The sequence below is a fragment of the Alosa sapidissima genome, chromosome 19, assembly GCF_018492685.1.
Source record: "Alosa sapidissima isolate fAloSap1 chromosome 19, fAloSap1.pri, whole genome shotgun sequence".
Lineage (NCBI taxonomy): Eukaryota > Metazoa > Chordata > Actinopteri > Clupeiformes > Clupeidae > Alosa > Alosa sapidissima.
In genome coordinates, this window is record NC_055975.1 from 9205725 (window position 1) to 9221933 (window position 16209).

The 16209-nt window shown below is 41.3% G+C and overlaps 1 protein-coding gene and 3 long non-coding RNA genes across 5 annotated transcripts in view; 1 reads left to right on the top strand and 3 right to left on the bottom strand.

Annotated features, from left to right (window-relative positions):
• The window catches only part of LOC121693600 (M1-specific T cell receptor beta chain-like), a 74002-nt gene that overhangs the window by 35078 nt on the left and 22715 nt on the right, over positions 1-16209 (bottom strand). The window lies entirely within an intron of this gene.
• The window catches only part of LOC121692616, a 46392-nt gene that overhangs the window by 24681 nt on the left and 5502 nt on the right, over positions 1-16209 (top strand). The gene's annotated exons all lie outside the window — the stretch shown is intronic.
• On the bottom strand, positions 4571-5887 carry LOC121692611. Of its 2 annotated transcripts, none has more exons than XR_006025284.1 (2): positions 5258-5887; positions 4571-4752 (listed from the first exon to the last, which is right to left on the bottom strand). It is a non-coding gene; the product is annotated as an uncharacterized LOC121692611 (long non-coding RNA). The 2 variants fall into 2 exon arrangements; XR_006025283.1 differs by having other exon boundaries at positions 5145-5887.
• LOC121692614 lies at positions 6186-6427 on the bottom strand. Its single transcript, XR_006025287.1, has 2 exons — positions 6389-6427; positions 6186-6276 (listed from the first exon to the last, which is right to left on the bottom strand). It is a non-coding gene; the product is annotated as an uncharacterized LOC121692614 (long non-coding RNA).

A 16209-nucleotide genomic window follows, 5' to 3' on the forward strand; every position in this document is an offset into this window, starting at 1 on the left:
GCACGATCTGATCACACACCTGGTCCTTGTTCAGAGTCTCTGGAACTAGCCATTTCTCAAACAAGTCCTTCAGCCGAGCTTGAAGTTCCTTCACCGTCTCGCCTTCAAGGATGGTCTTTGAACGGAAACGGTGGCGGTATGTCTCGGCACTGATGTTGAACTTGTCAAGGATAGCCTGTTTCAATTTGCCATAATCTTGGCTGTCTTCAAAACTCATGGCTATATAAGCAGCTCTGGCCTTGCCCTTCAACAAGGGCACAAGGTACAATGCCCAAGTGTCTATAGGCCACTGCGAAGCTGCTGCGAGCCTTTCAAAGGTAGTTAAATAATGTTCGATGTCATCTTCTTCATAAGGAACCATCCTTGGGGGTCTCCACCCCAGTTGGAAGTTTGGCGCTGCGGCAAGGCCAAGAGTGGTGGAGTTCAGGGAGCTCTGCAATCTGGGTTCCGGTTGCCGATCTGGACGAGGCAGTGGAGTTGGTATGTCCAGAGGGGGCATGCTGAGGAGTGCATCCATTGCTACAGACGACGGGCGGGCGCTGGCATGCTGCAGCCCGACGAATGGCAGGCTCGTCGGCTGTGTCGCTGCCGGCTCGGCTCTCACCAGACTCTGTAACTGCTGGAACTGATGCTCCATGGCTTTCCACCTCTGGTCCTGACGACGCGATTCAGCCTCCAGCTGGTCATGCTGACGGCGCTGAGACTCAACCACCGACTTCACGATCCGCTCCAAGCGATCTGTCCGGTCCTCGACAACGGGAGTCGGAGGCTTGGACAATGCTGTGGATCTGGGCCTGGTCCCTGTTGCTGAACCATCTCTAGAGGGTGCCGTACCTCCACCAAGGACATCCATCTTGTCTCACTGAGTGTTGACTTGGCACTGAGTGACACTGGTTACCCGGAAAACCACTGCCACCGAATGTTGAAGGGTAAAGTGTGGAAGTACAGTCTTGAGCTAGTTGGTCACACTCAGGAGAACGCAGAGGAGTAAGTTTGATGATGGGATTTTTATTTTTCCCAAATAAGGCCAATATTTGGCAGTTTGGATAACAAAAACAAACAAAAGGGAAAAAAAGAAAAAAAAATACTTTCAATAAATGAAACAAAAAATTGACATGATAGTCAAAAAACAATACAACAATCGTAGCCGGCAATAATGTTTGACCTTAAAGGTGCCATGTGTAAGAATTGAGGTAAAAATATCCAAAAAATGAGCTACACGCATCAAAAGAATGAGAAGAAATAAGGGTGATGTCATTAAAAAAATGGCAAGGTATAGTGCTGCAGAGATATCAACCAGAATTAGCATGCTAAATTACTAGCCACAGCCCGACAGGTGTCATAATACCAGCTTCGGCCATGGGAGGCGGTGTGCGGGCAACATAACCGCCAGCCAAACTGCAATACACGTTTCTCGGTTGTTACTCTAGGGTAGACCAACTCACTTTCTGGAGGTATACTGCCTCCATCTTTTATGGAATGTGGAGTATGAATTGATTTTTTGGCGGATATTACACATGGCACCTTTAACAAGTCACCATAGCACAGAGAGCAAATAGGACTCATGTCCTGTCACTTACTGCTCTCCCTATAAACTGACTGACACAGTATAAATAGGCCTGAGAATCACCACTAAGATTGGCACATACCAACTCTAAACCAAAAGACAGGGGTGTTCCAGGTAATCCATCATGAAAAAGCTAATACAGCCATCACCAATCACTCTATTACACTAGAAATACATATAAAATATCATTAGTCACCATGCTCCATTTGACATAGTCAAAACGTATATGAAACAGCTAAAAATATAAATTCACTAAACTATGAATCACTTCCGGTTGACCCGGAGGTTTCAACGATATTTAAACTGGACATTCGCGGCACACAGTCTTTTATATAAACAAGACGAGACAAGACGAAACACTGGTAAGACAAACATAACGCTGTGATAACACATGTATCTATTGAGCTAAAAATAAACGGAACAGTTAAGACAAAGACATTTGTGTTGCGTGGTTATTTTAACAGAATATGTGACGTGAATAGTAAATGATTGTAAACAGTAAGCGATGTAATGATAGTGGTTGGTAGCATGCAATAAATCACCGTAGTGTTTGATGGTATGTCGACTAGTTAAACAGCTACGGGATTACGGCAGAGGTGTATGATGAATGACAATGTTAACAAAGGATTTTAAAACTAGTATGGAGGTGAACTGAACACATAGACACGTCAGACAAACACACACAGGTAACAATGACACTCAGTCCGTTTGTATACTAAAGGTATACACCCGTCACGGTGGGTATGCACCCGTCACAGCCACTAGTTGACCAGTGTGAATTTGGTCTTGAACTAGTTTACTAGTATACATTTATGACCTCACTAGTTAACTAGTTTGGACAAATGATGCATCAACTAGTTAACTAGTGAGCCTACTGCCATCACCTAGCTAGCTAGTAAGCCATTTATGGTTCACTAGTTAACTAGTGACATTGACCTACTGCAACTAGTTAACTAGTGAGGTGTTTTGCCTTCACTAGTAAACATGTGCACATTTTTGGCTGTCACTAGTTAACTAGTGAGACCCAAAAGCCTTCAACTAGCTGACTGGTATGCATTTTGGCCTTTACTAGTTAACTAGTAGACATTTCTGGCTCTCACTAGTTAACTAGTGAAGCTAAAATGTGATCACTAGTTAACTAGTGACCCTTTTGGCTCCCACTAGTTAACTAGTGTGCATATTTTGGCCCTCACTAGTTAACTAGTTTACACAAACATGGCCCACTAGTTAACTAGTTGACAAAAATGGCATACATGTACATGACAATTATGCCTGATATCAAGATATCAGAATAAATGCTCAATCGGCTTGCCATAAGAGTCTGCAGATACTAGATCCTTAATCTCCAGTGAGGAGTTCAACACATCTGGACGAGTGAGTTTGTATTTAGAATCTTGAAAAGGTTGCTCTATTTGTACATTTTCTTTAGCAGTAGAAAAAGCAATCATGTTTAGTTCTTTGTTTTCTGTCTGTACCAGAACAGGTAGAAATGAGATCTATCATCATGCTGACAGTCCAGGATCACAGTTTTGGTTTGCATTAATAGAATTGGGGGACTTTGGTGAATATTTACTCCAAAGGTGGATTCTGTAAAAATAGACACAAACAATTTTCAATCGTGACCTCATACAACAATAAATGTTACAAAAAGGAAGATGGTAACACGGAAAGTCTAAGATATATTGAACAGTCTAGATATGTTCTGAGAGAGTTCTATATGCCTGCTATTCATAATGCTGACAGAACAGGATCACTGATTTGGTTTCTATAATCAACACTAGTGAAATCGGTGGCCACTGGAACATCTTTAGTCCAGAGAAAGACCATATGTGGTAACAGAAAGAAAATGTTCAAGACAAAGTTCAAATTTGAAAGAGAAGTCTAACTGGATATAATCTGTCCTTTACGAATGCTATTTGAATGTCTACATGTAGATCTATTCAAGAAGTATATCTGCAAAAACCTCCATTGATCTATTCAAGAAGTATATCTGCAAAAACATCGATTGACCCATTTCTTACTTGTAGTGATAAGAAGAGACACCAGTGCAAAGATGTGCTGCATTTTTCTGGTGAAAGAGGCAATAAGACTTATGTGTCTCTCCTTTTGCCTCTGCTCTGCTCACCTGTTTCCTCTGCATTGCAGTCCACATACAGTATAGAATGCTTGATCACATGACACCAGCATGCCACATGTGATCTGACACAATCACCATGATTGGAAATGATCCGTTATGAGCTGCTGTCATTCACAGTGGTCCTAGCATGTCCTTAAAGAAGAGTAGGATAGCAAAGAAGATTAGGATGCAATAACAGGGTACAATTAAGAGAAGCATTTGAAAGCAAAAGTTACTCGGATAACTGATGAAAAAAGGAACAATACATGACATTACAGAAGAAAGTAACAAAACATATCAGTTGCATCTGTCCTGTGTTTGTGCATACTGGATTATTATTGACATACTGGAAGAGGAAGATGACTGCGATAAAAGCTGGGGACATCCCACATTGGTGACACTTGGTATGTTCTGAGACTTAATCACCAAGTGTACTACATGAACTGGTAGGAATGTTGCTTTGTTTTATAGCATGACCTATTCAGGTAAACTAATATGTTGTTGTAAATTGAAAATATCCGTAAAGCCTTTTTAATGGTCTCCTTCTTATGTTCATTCAATGAAGGCTGCTGGTTAAAGCCACATGGTTTCCTTTGCCTTGATCAGAGTGAAGCCCAAAGTTAAATTACCATACTTATAGTTTACAGTTTACAGTTTACAGACATAACACTAGTGCACATTGTGTCAGGATAAATTGATATGAGATATCATCTCTTTCAGCTGTGATGAGGTTGTTGTGCTGTTGAGATGCTGAACTGTGTCACTGTGCACTACTGGTAGCACAGAAGTATGTGGCAGAGTCTGCAGATTGTAGATCCATAATCTCCAGCAAGGACTTCAACACGTCAGGACGAGTGAGTTTGTATTTTGAACTATTAAATAGTACCTCTATTTGTCCATTATCTTTAGCACTAGAATAACCAATCATGTTCAATTGTCCATAGTTCTGCTGTCTGTACCAGAACAGCCTGTAATGACTTGTATTATCATGCTGACAGTCCAGGGTGAAAGATTTGATTGGTATTGGTATTAGTGAAATTTTGATGAATATTTACTCCAAAGGTGGACCCTGTAACAATAGACACAAACAATTTTCAATCATGACATCATACAACAATAAATGTTTACAAAAAGGAAGATGGTAACATGGAAAGTCTAAGATCTATTGAACAGTCTGGATATGTTCTGAGAGAGTTCTATATGCCTGCTATTCATAATGCTGACAGAACAGGATCACTGATTTGGTTTCTATATAATGGGCACTAATGACATCGGTATCCACTGGAACATCTTTACTCCAAAGGTGTGGTAATAGAAAGAAAATGTTCCAAGACAATTTTCAAACTTGATATAGATGTCTAGATGGCTATAATTTGTATTTTACGAATGCTAGCTGAATGTCTAGTGCTATTGAAAAAGAAAATATCTGCAAAAACTTCTGTCGATTGACCCATTTCTTACTTGGTGGTGATAAGAAGAGACACCAGTGCAAAGATGTGCTGTATTTTTCTGGTGAAAGAGCCAATAAGACTTGCCCTAATATGTGTCTCTCCTTTTGCCTCTGCTCTGCTCACCTGTTTCCTCTGCATTGCAGTCCACATACAGTATAGAATGCTTGATCACATGACACCAGCATGCCACATGTGATCTGACACAATCACCATGATTGGAAATGATCCGTTATGAGCTGCTGTCATTCACAGTGGCATGTCCTTAAAGAAGAGTAGGATAGCAAAAGAAGATTAGGATGCAATAACAGGGTACAATCAAGAGAAGCATTTGAAAACAAAAGTTACTCGGATAACTGATGAAAAAGGGAACAATACATGACATTACAGAAGAAAGTAACAAACATATCAGTTGCATCTGTCCTGTGTTTGTGCATACTGGATTATTATTGATGTCCACTGGAAGATATGACGGCAATAAAAGCTGGGGACATCCCACATTTGTGACACTTGAAAATATCCGTAAAGACTTTTTATGGTCTCCTTCTGATGTTCAGATTCAGTGAAGGCTGCTGGTGAAAGCCACATGGTTTCCTTTGCCCTGATCAGAGTGAAGCCCAAAGTTAAATTAACATGCATACCTACAGTGAGTTCTTCCTACAAGATATGCTACAAGATGCAACTTATCATATTAAAATCAATGATTTGGGTAAGGCTAACTAGTTTACAGACATAATACTAGTGCACATTGTGTCAGGATAAATTAATATAAGAGATATGATGTCTTTCAGCTGTGATGAGGTTGTTGTTCAGTTGGCATGCTGAACTGTGCCACTGTGCAATACTGGTAGCACAGAAGTATGTGGCAGAGTCTGCAGATACTAGATCATTAATCACCAGCAAGGAGTTCAACACATCCGGACGAGTGAGTGTGTATTTTGAACTATTAAAAGGTTTCTCTATGAGTGCATTATTTTTATTAAGAGAATAACCAATCATGTTTAGTTCTCCATTTGTCTTCTGTCTGTACCAGAACAGGTTGTAATGAATTGTATCATCATGCTGACAGTCCAGGGTCACAGATTTGTTTATGGGTATAAATGAAATTTGGGGATTTTGGTGAATATTTACTCCAAAAGTGGACCCTGTGTGACAACAGACAGAAACAACTTTCAATTACATCATACATCGTACAACTCCTGAATATATATTACAAAAAGGATGATACTAACAAAGAAAGTAGTAATATTAACTCACAGTCCAGTACTGTTCAGAAAGAGCTCTACCTGCAAATGCCTCCTTACCTGCACTGATGAGAAGGCAGAGCAACAAAGAGATCTGCTGCATTCTGACAGTGTAAAAGCCAATGAGAGCTAGCGTGCCATGTAGCTTTTCTTTTTGCCTTTGCCCCCGATGGCTTCTGTCCCTGCACTGGACTCAACAAATCGAGTGCTTGATCACATGATCATCACTAGCAGGCAGTACAGATCAGGTAATAGACAGGTAGCTTCATGTCGTCCTCTTGAAGGAGGAAAGTGATATTGTGGTTGACACCCTGGGTTCTATTTTGCTGTGTAGGCCAACTCATCTTTCTTTTTTTCGGAACAGTTTTAAAGTGTATTTGCAAGTCAAGAGTCTGTATGAGCATTGCTTTCCTTTCTTTGCAATATTCACTGAAAAAATGGTCCTATCCTCATTCATGTTATTGTGGAGGGAAATATCATAATGAATGATATAATGAACAAATAAGAGGGTCATTCAGTTAGCAAGTATAAAGGAACGGTATCAAAGTTATAGCCCCCCAAAGGCCTACCCCCTGTTTGCATGGTTGCATTGACCACAATGGAAGAATTAATATCTATGCTCCTTGGCATCAATTATCAACACCATTTAGCACTGAGTTGCGTTTTGGCAAAGTCAGAGACTTCATTCTCTGTACTTTAAGTCAGTTTAGCATCAGCATTTGTTTGAAGTTGTTATTCTAAGCTAAAAAACTGCATTGTGTTGCTTTAAATACAAGAAGTGTAACTAGTCGGTTAAGGGAGTCACAGACAGTCCTGCACGGGTTGAATATTAAAATGGCAATATTGCAGGTGTTACTTTGTTGAGACATCAGAGGGCAGACTAGAATGGCAGATCATATCATCTCTGCTATGATGAGGTTGTTGTGCTGTTGAGATGCTGAACTGTTTCACTGTGCACTACTGGTAGCACAGAAGTATATTGCAGAGTCTCCCATCTCCATAGCCGTGATATTCAGGGAGGACTTCAACACCTCACTGCGGGTAAGTGTGTATTTGCCCTTGTCCTTAAATGGTTCTTCTATAGTGCCACTATCTTTACCCAATGAAAAAGCAATGAGTTCCAGCTCCCCGTTGTTCTGCTGTCTGTACCACATCATACGTAAATAGTTGTTGTCGTCAATATTACAGTTCAGAGCCAATAATTTGGTTTTTAATGTTATGACTGAGTTCTGTGGCTCTTGCCAAACATTTACGCCAACTGTAGAACCTGTGTGGGAATAGAATATTTAACAATTTGTATTTTCATAGTCTTAAAATAATCTTTATATAATGGATTACTACTTTGCAAGATTATGTTCTCAAGCTAAATTAAATACTGAATTGTTTCTTACTGAAAAGAAGAGACACCAACACGAAGATCTTCCACATTGTAATGATGAGACCCACTGACACTTGAACACAGGACAACCTTGCCTTTGCTCTCTTTCGCTATCAGCCTGCATTATCCTGTACATAAACCTACAGTATGTAGTCACTCACTGATCTCCACTTGAGTGTCATTTGTGAACTGATGTCATTGGACATCATGAGTCATGAGTGAACTGATGTCATTGGACATCATTGGCTATATTACCTTGCCTACTTGCTGATATGTCCATATTTATTTTATGCTGGTCTCTAGACTTTATTCTTGCACTGTTGCACTGTTGGACTTACTCATTTGCACCATCACCATGACACTCACTCACACAGAGCACCTTACCTTACCTTATGCACAGAGAATCACAGGCTCAGTCCCTGCCTCAGTCATTGCAAGCGCCTCTTGATTAATCACCCACTATGTGGATACTGTTTTTAGAATTGATTTAGATTAAGTGTTATTTAGTATAATTTGTATTTCAGTATATTTAGCGTATTCTTTATCTTCTACTGTCCTTATTGCGTAGTTGTGTTTTTTATATTATATACTTTTTTCTGCTGTTAGTGAATGTGTGATGTCTGTATGCTACTGAGACCTTGAATTTCCCCTGGGGATCAATAAAGTATCTATCTATCTATCTATCTATCTATCTATCTATCTACTTGTTGGCATGCGTGAGATGGCCTCATGTCTGTGTTCTACCTCTTGGTTTTACAAGTCAGATACCTTGTAGAAAACATTCCTCTGAGGGGACTACCAGTGACCTCTGTTTCCCTGAAGGTTTCTGGTTCTGTTGAGAGTGCTGATACCAGTGCTCACACTGGCATGGTGGTGTGTTTGATTTGATTTGGGTTGATGCTTAAACTTATATAACCACTTAGCACTTTGAGGTCATTGAGTTGATATAAAGTGTGTTACTAAAATGTATTATTATTATTATTATTATTATTATTATTATTAACCAGCATTCTATGACATGATTATTCTTTTGCACAAAATCATATGACACTTTTATAAAATAGTATATCATATTCTTTTGGTTCAACCCCCCCCACTCACACTCCCACCCCCAGCCCCAGCCCCACTCCACCATCAGCCCTCCGCCTGGCTCTGCACTTCAGCTGGAGGTTGTTGTTCAGCTGGGGTGCTCACGTGAGTCAGTGTGTTGAACTGGGGGCACAGTAGTACACAGCTGCGTCTGCAGCCTCCAGGTTCTTAATCACCAAAGTAGAGGTCTTCACAAATTCACGGGTTACTTCATATTTAGCTTTGTCAAACGGAGGCTCAATTTCCGCTATGGTTGCTCCAGGAGAGAATGCCAGCATGTGTAATATCGGGCTGCTTCCCTCCTGTTTATACCATGCTAATCTGTAGTATTCTGAATCATTGTGGTCACATCGAAGTGTTGCATTTGGGGATCCTTTCTGTGACAGTAAAGCCAGAGGTTCCTGAATGATACTTATTTTTTGAGATGTACCTTGAGATGTACCTTCAAATGAAAATGAACAGGTTGATTTATCCAAGGTTGATTTTAAAACATGTTATTTGTGTGACACTCCTTATCATTTTTATTCAATCTACTATTACAAAAAGGACTTACTTGTCAACAGTAGAAGAGTTATGACTGCATTGTGTAAATGTATGCTGTCATACATAGAAATACCAAAACATGTGTTATGCATCTCTTGCAGTTGTCTTCGATGTCTGATATTGGTGTGTTGATCTGCTGCTCAGCTCTCTCTTTCCCTCTCTCACACACTAACACACATACAATACATACACACTCATCTCTAAAAACGCCACTCCCACTCTCTTCGTCTAGTTTTTGTGCAGCGTTTGAGGGCTCTGCAGTAAGGTGCCCTGTAGCGCAGTAGTACTGCGCAGAGTCGCTTTGCTCTATCTGGGACACCTTTAGGATCATCAGGTCCTGCTTGGGTGTGTAGATGACCGTAAATCGAGAGCGCAGTTCACTACCTTGGAAGTTACCTGCTTCATCCACAATATACCGTATTTTCCGGACTATTAAGTCGCACTTTTTTTCATAGTTTGGCTGGCCCTGCGACTTATAGTCAGGTGCGACTTATATATGAAAAAAATATATAATTGAACATGTTTTTAAATGTTAATTCATATTAACTGACATGAACCCTACATGAAACATTACTGTCTAGCGCGAGACAGCGCTCTCAAATGCACAAGTTCTGTGCACTTTCAGTCAGAGATTAGTGGTAGCGCTATGCCTGAAGCACAGTGCACCTAAATCATCAAATTATGGCCGGGCCTCAGATTCGGACAAATAAAGGCCAGTAATAATTTTGTTTCAATTTAACTCATAAAAGAGCTCTTCTTAATATTTTATATTGTTGGTTGGTTTAATATTGTTGCCAATGAAAAGTCATTGCCTTATACCACGAGTCTCCAACACTTTGCTCACAAGCTACCAGTTGCATGCCGCCCCCTTCTGAGCTTGCCAGAGGCTGAAGCAGTAACCTACATTTAAACACAATTGTTGCTGCCAGGCATCAGCCTACGAATTTTATATAAAAAAGTAAATCATGCAGAATTAAACAAATAACTAAATTTAGGCTATCGTAGACATCTTTGGCTATACGGAATAAGGTTTCCATTTCAACACAACACATGTCCCAAATGAAAGCGGATGCCTTATCTCGCAATATGCGGATGGAAATCCCGACACTTCATACATGAACCGTCAAATACCCCACAGATTTCAGTGGTCATCAGTCCCGATATTTAGCAATATCAAACAGTACAAGCCATGCCCCAAATAAAGGTGCTATGCTTTGCGCAGCCTAAATAAAAGGATTTGAGGATTTACGATAGTCTGTCTCCTAAACATTCCTCACCCATAATCTAGACATGCATGAAAACATTTGAAAACAAAACTCACTGCCATGTAGGCTAATATTTTATCACTGTTTTGCTACTAATTATATTTCACATAATGAATACACACACTAGAAAGTAACAATAGGCCTACTATGCGCTCCGTGTCTGTATCTGTCTGTTCACGTCCGCAATCGATTATAGCGTTCCTCAAATGGAGAACACATCCATGTTCTCTCGCGTTATAGGCTGTCGTGCTTCAGTGTTCGCAAAATTCCTGACGGTTCCTGATCGCTAAACGTTTGTTTTCCTTTCCTGTCGATCGCGGTTGATGTAGAAGCACCTAGGCTATAATTTGATTTTGACTTAAGCGGTGAGAGAGAGAGAGAGGGAGAGAGAGAGGCACCCGCAAAGTGGTCCTGCGCGCGCGTGTGCGCATGGGGTTCAGTTGAAGTGAGTTGGTCCGTCCAGTCAATAGTCACGCTTCCAGGGCTCCATAATTGGATTAACGTTATCAGACAGCGCTGTACCATGTGTGGAAATTTCTCTCATTATGATGGAGTTGTGGGATGCTCAATACTTAATAATTTATGCGCAATATACCTGCAATCCCGCGCTGAAATTTAGGCCCTGGTTTTAAATGCGCATATTTATTTGGCCTCTATGTGTCCAGTTACATCTGTCTGTTCTTGGTCTTGGATTTTGTGAAATACATTTCTAAATATCACCTGCTTGCTGCAGCTTTGGTCTGCACGTCCTATTAAAACCCGGTCTGTGCACGTCTTCTTAAAACCGCATCTTTTTCTCTCTCGTGGGCATTTAATCTGCTGCCGGCTTGTCACTCCACATCGCCCAAAATGCTTGATTGCATTGCATTCTCTACATTTTTAGCTAAATATTCATGTACGACATCAACATTTTTGTTCAGTGAATCTTTTGTAAATTGCTTTACAATTACTGTCGGGCCTATAGGCCGATCGCCTGGTTTGCGCTTTGGTCACGTCCTTTTAAAACCATCTATTTCTCTCTCGTGGGCATTTAATCTGCTGCCGGCTTGTCACTCCACATTGCCCAAAATGCTTGATTGCATTGCATTCTCCACATTTTTAGCTACATTTTCATGTACTATATCAGCATTTTTGTACAGTGAATCTTTTGTAAATTGCTTTACAAATATAGCTGCAAGCAGCAATGCCTAGCAGTGCGCTATAGCAGGAATGGCGTTGCCATGGCATGAGCAAGCACTCACAGCAAGAGGCCAAATAGATAGATAGATAGATAGATAGATACTTTATTGATCCCCAGGGGAAATTCAAGACCAAAAATTACACCAATTTCCTTGTGCATTCTCACAATCAGCTACCATGTCCCTCTACCAAGTTTGGACTTCATACACCAAAGTGTTGCTGAGATGTGAGCTCACTTTCTTTATTACAGCACCCCTAGAGGCCAAATGAGACCACTTTCCTTGCATGTCCTCACAATCATCTAATATGTCCATGTATCAAGTTTGGACTTCATACAATGAAGCGTTGCTGAGATATGAGCCAGCTTCCTGTATTGCAGCGCCCCCTATAGAGGCCAAATGATTCCAATTTCCTAGTGTGTCATCATAATCAGGTAACAGGTCCTTATACCAAGTTTGGACTTTGTACACCAAAGCGTTGCTGAGATACAAGCTCACTTCCTGTATTACAGCGCCCCCTATAGAGGCCACATGATGCCAATTTCCTAGTGCGTCCTCACAATCAGATACCAAGTCCCTGTACCAAGTTTGGACTTCATACATTAAAGCATATCCGAGATGTTAGCCCACTTCCTGTTTGGTGGCTTCATCGCCATATTTGATTGGCTGTCACGGGCAAACAAAAATGAAATAAAAAAATCTGACAAGTATCGTTTGTGCGGCTCGGTCTGAAGATCATCTCCGACAAGTTCTGTGAAAATCGGATAAAATTTGTAACCGCTGAAACTTTTCGTAGATCCAAATATGGCGGAGGTCCAATATGGCGGAAAGTGATAGGATAGGGGTCGATGAACTCTGTATGGTCCAAGGATTCAGGCACTTGTACCTCAATTGTGAAAATCAGACAAAAGAGTCAAGGATCACGCGCATGAACGCATGTCCAGCATTGAACTGGTGGTAGCGCTAGAGTGTTCAATGTATATGCATAAAAATTGCTGTGAGTGATTGGGACAGTGTCCTGACTAATGGTATCGAGTTTTGTTATGTTAACTCAAAGCGTCACAGAGATGTTAGTCCACTTCCTGTTTGGCGGGTTCATCACCATATTTGATTGGCTGTCACGGGCAAACAAAAATGAAATTGAAAAATCTGACAAGTATCGTTTGTGCGGCTCGGGCAGAAGATCATCTCCGCTAAGTTCCGTGAAAATCGGATGAAATTTGTGAACGCTGAAACTTTTCGTAGAGTTTGGACTAAATCCAATATGGCGGAAGTCCAATATGGCGGAAAGTGACGTAATAGGAGTCATTGAACTCAGGTCGGTCTAGGGACTCCAACAGTGCCTGATTTGTGAAAATCAGATGCACCGTTCAATGGTCACATGCGTGAATGCAACCCAGTTTTGACCCATTGGTGGTGCTAGAGTGTTGGGCATAGAGTTCTGTAAATTGGTGAGAGTGATCATGGGACAGTCCTGAATCAGTGCGCCGAATTTCATAACTTTCGACCCAGCGGTTCAATTTTCGACCAAATTTTGACCCGTTGGTGGCGCTAGACGGCTGGGTTTAGAGATCCGTAAATTAGCGGGAGTGGTCAGTGAAGTGTCCCGAAACTTTCTGACAAATTTCAGCACTTTTTAGCCAGGCGTTCTATGGGCTGCCATAGACTCCAATGGCGGAAGTATAATAATAGGAAAAGCTAGTAACTCAATGGGTGCCTTCGCAGCTTCGCTGCTAGGCCCCCAATTACCTTCGGGCCTATAGGTCTATGCCTGGCTTGCTTCGGTCACGTGCTTTTAAAACCATGTTTTTCTCTCTCATGAACATTTAATCTGCTGCCAGCTTGTGACTCCACATTGCCCAAAATGCTTGATTGCATTGTTTTCTCCACATTTTAGCTAAATGTTGGTGTACTACATAGCATTTTCTTTCAGTGAATCTTTTGCTTTACAATTAGACCTTCCGCCCTCCTCTTGGCTGCCTTCACTCCTTCATCTTCATTAACATTATTCTTTTTGGCCTCAATAGTCCAGTTACATAGTCTCTGTTTTTGGTTTTGGATTTCGTGAAATACATTTCTAAATAAATGCGACTTACAGTCCAGTGCGACTTATATATGTTTTTTTCCTGTTCATGTTCCATTTTTTGACTAATGCTACTTATACTCCAGAGCGACTTATAGTCCGGAAAATACGGTAGTCCAATGTCCATCCCCAGACGTGCTGTCTGTACCATGACAAGGTGTAGCTCACCATGTCTTTAATGGAGCAGCTGATGGACATGCTCTGTCCAGGCTTGACCAACAAATCCTTCATAACCTGGGTGGGGCTATAGGAGTCAGGCTTACTGGACCCTGACACCTCCGACCCTGTGGAAACATACATTTCAGCTTTAAAATTGGTTGTTAGCATATTTTCATATGGGCGTAGGTGTGACTGTCAGTTGTCTGCATGCTGGAGAAAGGGAAGCTTCCATCTTCGTACTTATAAAGATTTATGAGGAGAAACTGAAGAAGAATGCAATGACATGCCTTCCTTGCCATCCTGTTTGCAATCGACTGATTTCACTGAACAGTATTGCTTTGCCTTCTGGAGATGGTTGTCACTTAAACTTAGGAAACAGCACCCCCTATAGATCACACAGTGCAGTGCAATTTGATTGTTTGGTGATTAATAAAAGAATAACCTTGATGCTGTGACATCTGATTAAGCAAATGCAATTAATTGGAAACTGTAGATTACACTCTTTGTTTTCAGTGTTTGAGCAACAGAAATGGAAGCTAGGCTTGATGAGTTAAGTGTGATCTCTCTTCACACAGCAGCAGGCAGAAGCTTCTTGTATGGAAGCACACGCAGCCTGTTGCACTGTGACTTGCAGCACAGTAGTAGGTGCCGCTGTCCTCTCTGTTTACATTGGAGATCTGCAGGCTGAATGTGTTCTCTTCTTTGACAAAGCTAACTTCAAGATGCTCAGTAGGAGACTCATGTTCTTTCATAAGGAATTCTACTGCTGTGCCATAGCCACGTTGCCTGTACCACAGCATGGTATAGCTGCCCATGTCAGACATGCTGCAGTTCAGTCGCAGATTGCTGTGTCCAGGATGGACAGTCGCATCGCTGGGTGACTGGTCTATTGTGAGTCCACAGACAACTACAGAGGAGTTTAGAGGAGGAAAATGTTATAGCGTAGATTAGGATTACAAAGTACTTATCTGCCTACAATCCTGCATTAGAATGTCTTCAAAATATTCTATATTTGCATATGCAGAAAAATCTAGAAATCATCAGCTCTTATGAAGATAGCAATGAAGCTGAGTATTATGCATAGATCACTATTGCCTGTCCTCTATCCATTACCCTCAGTGCAACTCAGCAGCACCAGTCCACCCCAGAGAAGCAGCCGGAGCATGATCTTCTGAAACGGTTCCCCGTAGACAAACCCCTGCAGATGAGAGCTCACTGTGTCTGAGGAAGGGTGGAGATGACCAGTGTGTGTGTGTGTGTGTGTGTGTGTGTGTGTGTGTGTGTGTGTGTGTGTGTGATGTGGTTGAGTCTGTGGGGGGTTTCTGGTGCCGGTTTTTGTGTGGCTGCGTCACACATCTGCTTCAGTGTGCCCGTATCTAGCAGAGCATACGTCGCCGCGTCCTCTACTTTAACACTTTGGATGTTCAGCTTTAGCTCTGTTGCTGTCGGGCGCTCAAATTCAAAGCCCTTCTTAAAGTCAGGCTCTTGGTCCACGTATCCAGCTCGGTATGAATAGGCCATGAGATTGAAGCCATGTCCAGGAAGGAATTTAAAGAAGAACATGTTATTATAATTGTTGTCGTCGATTTGACAATTAAGTTTGAATGAGGATCCGATCTGACGTATGGCATCACTTGGAGTCAGGTTGAAGCTCAGAGCATGTACCCTGGCTGAAGGGAACACTAAGAGAAAAAGCCAAAACAACATCACACTGTTTTTGGCAAGAGAATTAATGGTGCTGATGAAAATCGTGAATAGTAGGCTATGAGGACAGAGATGACAGATATGAACTACATCCTCTAGCAGAGGAAGCTTCACAAAAGTTCTCACGACTCTGTTGAACATGCCCCTGCAGAGGAAGCTTCATAAAAGTGCTGATGACTCTGTTGAACATGCCCCAGAGGAAGCTTCATAAGAGTGCTGATGACTCTGTTGAGCATGCCCCTGCAGAGGAAGCTTCAGAAGAGTGCTGATGACTCTATTGAACATGCCTGCATGTCTTGATAGGTCTTTTTAAAGGTCATAGCTCCACTGATTCACATGTATATGCTAGACATGACTTAAAACATTATTCACAGCAGAACACTTTCAACATATAGAGAAATGTACCTCCACTATTTCTAATTTAAAACAAACTTT